Source organism: Heterocephalus glaber, unplaced genomic scaffold (assembly GCF_053883595.1).
Source record: "Heterocephalus glaber isolate CG9 unplaced genomic scaffold, H.glaber_assembly_v1.0 deba00000071, whole genome shotgun sequence".
NCBI classification, from domain to species: domain Eukaryota; kingdom Metazoa; phylum Chordata; class Mammalia; order Rodentia; family Bathyergidae; genus Heterocephalus; species Heterocephalus glaber.
This window is the reverse complement of record NW_028258137.1, coordinates 26,779,306-26,785,667: the sequence shown is the minus strand read 5'-3', so window position 1 is coordinate 26,785,667 and position 6,362 is coordinate 26,779,306. Positions and strand designations below refer to the sequence as shown.

The following is a 6,362-nucleotide window of genomic DNA, read 5'->3' as shown; positions in this document are numbered from 1 at the left end:
TTTGACAAAGAAGCCGAATGAATACTATAGGAAGTGACCACTAGTACTCAGGAGTATTTATGAGGAAAATAACAACAAAAAATTTTAAGGTACCTCTCTATTCCATATCCTACACAACAAATAAAACATTTCTGTATTAACCTTTAGAAGTCAGATTTTAAAACAAGATTCTCATTAAAAACAACACACACACACACACACACAGTGACAGTGATAAAATAAAAAAACCATATGAATACTGCAGGAAGGGTTCTAGGTCATCCACATCAACCCTGGTAACAGGTTCTTGAGCCCAGCCCATGGCTAAGTGCGAACACACTCTGGATTAGTGTCTCAGGCACAGGGGGCCCGACTCCAGCAACCTTGAGGTTAAACTGTTATGTACATTATATCTACATGTGGATACAGTATTTTAAATTAGGAGGCAAGCACATGGATAAAGGTGTTACTCTACCAAATATTAGGAGATGGTTGGGAGCAGAGAACAGCTAATAAGAGAGCTATATTACCTGTGGAGAAATAATATAACTGGCTGATAGTTCTTTAAATTAAAAGAAATTAGTACAGAAAGAAAGTGTAATCCAAAAAATATTACTAAAACAATCCAGAGAGATTTTCCCATTGTCCACCATGTATATTCCTAATACAAGTCAAAATTCGTAATGACTTGGACAGTCAAAAGGAGAATGCTAACTTCTGAAAGGAAAGCCCTAGACATTCTGGGTAGGTGTTTGGTACCCAAAATTTCACTGAAGAAGAATGCTGCTTCTTAATATCAGACCAAAGTGCAAAGCATTATAAATTAGAGGCCAAGTCTTCTCTTGACGGTCGATTTACTTCTGTAAAACAGAATGTTATGTCCCTTTATATGAACAATTTACATTTGAAGCTTTAGATTTTTTTCACGGATGGGGGTAGGAAGTGGGCTTCTGTTCTACTGGAAGTTGGTGAAGCTAAAGTATCCTTCCCAAAGTAGAGCCGGAGGTGAGAAATGTCGAGTGAGGCTGCTTTGCATCTACCCAGCGTCTAGAACCAATTTCAGCTTCTTAACTCAGCTGTGGATGAACTCCCTTAGGCATTTGGTAGCCATGTAGCCAGTAGTTCAAGACTAGGAAACCCTGAAAAGGGTGAAAGTGCAGACTGTTATCTGGAGATGTAAGTGTATGTTCTGGAAGGAGAACGTGTATCATTCTGGGTACTAGGAGGCACATTTAAGAAATCCCAAATCAAAATAGTGTCATCATGGGAACTGCTGATGATCTGAAACTCTTCGAACTGTAGCTGAAACACACGACCAGAATGTTCCACCAAGGTGTGCAAACACAATGTGCTTGCTGGCGCTCGAGGGTCAAGGGCAGCTTGCAAATCTCAAACTTTAATTTTCCCATCATAGGCACCGCTGACAATTCTCTTGTTATCAAACCGGATGCATTGGACCAATTCTTCATGTTCCTCTAGGACTCTTAAGCAGGCACCACATTCAATATCCCAAAGCCTGATGGTGTTATCTGATGATCCACTGACCACCAGACAGTCCCTGTACTGGAGGCAGGCAATGCCTCGCTTGTGCCCATTGAGAGTGAGCACAAATTCACAGGTGCTCGTACTCCAGACTTTGATGGTCCTGTCTCCAGAGGTGGACACGATGTACTTATCATCAAAGTCTACTACATTGACAGCAGCCCGGTGGCCAACCAGAACTCGGCGTAGAGTGATATCAGTGGCAGAAGCCATATCCCACACAGCAATGGAGCGGTCCTTGGAACAAGTCACCATCAATCCATTGCTGAAGCGTAAGTGCAGCACAGCCTCATTGTGATGGATCAATGTGTTAAGAACTTCACCTGTGTTCACATCCCAGACCCTCACTGTAGAGTCTGAAGAGCCAGTTACAATGACATGTTCATCATACTGGAGACAGAGGACAGAGCCTCTGTGCCCTGTTAACACTTTCAAACACTCCAGGCTAGTTTTATCCCAGATCTTAATAGAATTATCTCCTAAGCCACTGATAAGTTTTTTGTCATCATACTGTAAACAGTAGACACCTTTACTATTTTCAGAGCGGCACTGAATCCTCTGCAAGTTGTGTCGTCCACACCGCCAGTTAGATTCTATAGTCTTTAAGTCCTGAATAATCTTTGGGTATAACGACCTATAAAATGAATTGGGAGGGCCATCTGTGGGTCTTTTTTTAAACAGGTACTGATCCCACCCTCTTCTTTCTGAAAGTCCTTTCCACAGATAATCAGTGCATACCATTTGCGCAATCAGCTTCTTCCAAAGCATTCCTTCTGAGATCAGTCTCTGCCATTCTTTGCATACCAGCTCTGCTGCACACAGAGATCTGGCATCTAGGTAGGAAAGAATGTTTTCTGCTATGTGATCTAAACTTTGCTCTGGTAACGCAGTGATAAAGTCCCGCTGCAACATGGGCTTCAGGTAAGAGTTAATATGCCCATGCTGGTAATGACACATTCGTGAAATAAGATGCTCCACAAATTCCACTTGATCTGATTCAGACCACTGGTCAAAATATTTAATACACAAGTCCTTTTCTTTTTGATAGTTTCCTTCTGATGGCCTCTTTCTGGAGATGATCACAGATGATGTTCCATTACTTATCTGCCAAAGAGTATTTTTCTTTGAGGACTCATCTTCATTTTGATCTTCCATGACTGAAGTGTTCTGGAAAATATTTTGTACTTCAGATCCACCAATCCAGAATGAATGGGGCTCTTCCCTTTCAGACTAGTCTGAGAAAAGACAGCAGTCAAGCATCTTCCAAGATTCTTTCCGTTTACCGTATCCACCTTTCTTCAACAAAATCCCAAACATGCACTTCTGTAACATGAGCTGATGGTCTTGTCCTCAATCACTGAGTCGGGCTCCATGGCAGCCCCGGAGGCCCCGCCTCGCTCTCCTCATGCAGCAGCGAACGGCCCGGGGCCGAGGAGGCAACAGTGGAGGAGGCAGCGGTGGAGGCGGCTTTAGCACCCACTCGGGAAAGTCCTTTTTCTTTCTTTTAGTGCAGGTAGTGTACCGAGAACTCTATTTACTCATCAAAAAGGTTAGTGTCTTTGATTATCAAGTATCAATAAAGTAAGGAAAAAAGAAATTAAGGAAATTAAGGAAAAATTGCAGTGACTTCTAGCAACTTACCAAGGTTGGGGACTATTTGTCCTGGAATGCCAATGATGTAATATATAACCTTAATAAAGTTTATTATTAATTCTAGAGTCCACATGCGGGTCCTGGGATAGCTATTAGAAATCATTACTTTGATCCAAATATAAGCAATAAAATATTTTCCTTTAAGACTTCATTGCTTTAAAAATATATATGCAAAACTGCTTTCAGGCTTTCAGATATCCTGATAATAAATACTGAAATATATGCAGTAGTGGAGGGAACAGGAAGGAGACCCATCAGAGTCAAATACTGTTGTACATCCTTAGGGAATTATTGACTAGATGGGCCCCTTGCCTTTGTATATTTATTTGCTTAGGGTTTTTGTCTATTTCTCCACACTGCAGGTCCAAGGAAGGGAAAGTTACATAAGAGTGGTAAATGAAACCAGAGCTGCCAGGCAGGCTCACTATTTGCACAAAAGTCATCAGCCGGTGGAATAGCCCAATTCTCTCTTTGGGGAATCCAGTGCTCTTGGTCTTGTGCAGAACATGTTTAAGTCGAAGCAGTCAGATATGGACTTTATGCCCCAAGGCGTAATCATACCCCTCTTGAATGGTCAGTGATTTGCAAATTATTCTGTGAGATCTTTCTCTAATTCTTTGGGTCTGTATAGAACTGTAAATTATAGTTGCATGTATCATTTCAAATGAGCTAATTGCTATCTCCTGGTAATAATGAAGCCATTAATCATGGAAACTAAACACAGTATTAGTAATTCCATTAGAGAAGGAAAACTTACAAGAGACTCATACTCCACCAAGGTCCTATAACCCCATCGACCTCTCCCACTCAACACATTGACATTTTATAATGCTAACATGAGTAAAGAATAATCATAATACTTAGCATTTATATGGCTCTTAACAAACATTAGCTAATTAATCCTCATGACACCTCTGAAAGCCAAGCACCACATCTATTGTTACCTGAGAGTTTCAAAGCCTGGAACTGGAGAAATGTTAAGAGATTCTCAGAAAGGTTAAGAGACTTGTCAAAGGTCACAAGAGGAGATAGTAATAGAAGCTAAATTCCAACTGAGACATTCTGCCATGTAGACATGTGGCCTCTTGGAGAACTGAAGACCTTTTAGTAATATGAGGCCATCCTTGACTATGCTGGATGTAAAAACAGTTCTGTAGCTAGAAACAGGAGATGTACATCCATCAATATCTGCTAGAAAGAAAGAAGCAGTGTGAGGCTTCATGTTTCTAACTACCCTTGGCAGGACAGTGTGTGACCTACAAAGCAGCTCCTCTTTTTAGTTTTTCTGAAATTATAGAATAAAATATGCAAAGCTCTTAAAAATTGCCCAAAAGTCGAGAGGCTTTCAAAATTACACTGCTGTTCTCTGGGTAGTGTCAGACTGCTAGAATCCCCTACTGAGATGTAATGTGAAAAGGGTAGCAAGTTTCACATTTAGCAACCCATGAAAACTCAAGAAGAATGATAATTGGCTCATATATTCTTCTTGCAACACACACACACACACACACACACACACACACACACACATACTCACACTCACACATGCAAATCCCAAAAACGACAATGCAAAAACCTCAAACAAACAAACAAAAAATCCCTAAAGTTTATCTATTCAAATGTTGGAAAATGTCTTAATTTAAATGAGTATTTTGTAGTCACCAATTCTCATGAGGTAGTAATATATGATAAAAAATACCTTTAAACTACAAAACTGCCTTTAATGGGTAAAAGATGAGATTAGGAACTGAATGCACAGGAGGAATGAAAAAAATGTGAATATTTAATATGCTTTGCCAAATCAAATACTTAAAGCCCAGATTTTATTTTCTCAAAAATCATTTTTCCCAATAACTCATTACCATTACTAATTAACAACCCTAGATAAAAATTTCATTTGATGTTCTGAAAAGGCAAACTTGTCTCCTTTACTAATATTAATATCTGGAACAGGACAGAAAAAGAAAAATCTTCAGACAGGGAAAGTCAGATGGAAAAAAGCTCCAATCAGCGTATGAGATGTAGTCCGCACCCTAGCTGCGGGAGAATTCTGCCTGGCATTTTGTCCCTGTCCCTTAAAACACAGAGTATTGATGTAACAAAATCCCCTGGTTTGTAGAGAACAAATGAGGTAATCTGAGGCATTCTAAAAACTTTCTGCCATAGAAAAGAAAAGGAGAAACATATTAAACGGTGAGACCATAAGATACAAGAAAATCTCCCCACTATTCAAACTACAACAACATTAAGAAAAATCAACTATTTACAAGGCTCAAGTTATCTATTTCATGGCTCAAACTAGTTGGTGCAGCTTCCTAGGTATTTTGCCTTGTATTGCATTTTCAAGGTATATACTTTGGATAACATAGGCCTGGGCTATTTTTTCAAAAAATGATTTTAGTTGGTTGACAGTTCATACTATGCTATCATCTGTTCATCAATTTAGAGGTATTTATTCTTAGTAGAATCTGATATAATTCAGTATTCAAATGTTTATAACAATTTATTAGTCATTTGTATATAATATAGATTTAGAGTGATATTAATGAACTTCCTGTTAAAATGTCACTATATATATATAAATAAAATTTTCAGATATTGATAAGGTCTGTTTTAAAAAAGAACTGTCTTTGGAGATAACATAGCTTATTACTGAGCCATGGGGTTAGAGGCTGGACATATCAGGCCTGAACTATCACCTCTCACTTTGTAGTCTGAAAATAACCTGGACAAGAATGAGCATAGCAACTGTCAGGAGAGAAACACACAAGAAGACACCTACTGTGAACTCAAACATGGGTGGCACTTTCAGATTGTTTGGGTGGATTTTCAAATCCTTTTCTGTGTTCAAACATAGGCTGCAACTTAGAATAACTTTAAATGAGAAAATTGTGATTTTTTAAGGGGAATTGTCATAAATCAAAATAGTTCTTAGGTATCAACACATCATCTTAATCATCTCATAATAAAGCACTCAGAGTTCAAGGGTAAGGGTGGCACTTCATAATCAAACAGTAAAAGATTGCTTCATCTACCCACATATCATTGTAGTAGCCAGAACATTAGTGCCACAAGGTGTTTTCGCTTGATAGATAGAAATGTATTTCAATCATTAAGTGGCTCTGGCTAAAGGCAACAGGGTACTCACTTTCAATTCTGAAAAGGTTCTCTCTCAAAGGTGACTTATA

At 39.0% G+C, this 6,362-nt stretch overlaps 1 pseudogene; it reads right to left on the bottom strand.

The window, feature by feature from the left end:
- Nucleotides 1-983: 983 nt before the first annotated feature.
- LOC101711990 (F-box/WD repeat-containing protein 11 pseudogene) lies at nucleotides 984-2,821 on the bottom strand (annotated as a pseudogene).
- Nucleotides 2,822-6,362: the final 3,541 nt, after the last annotated feature.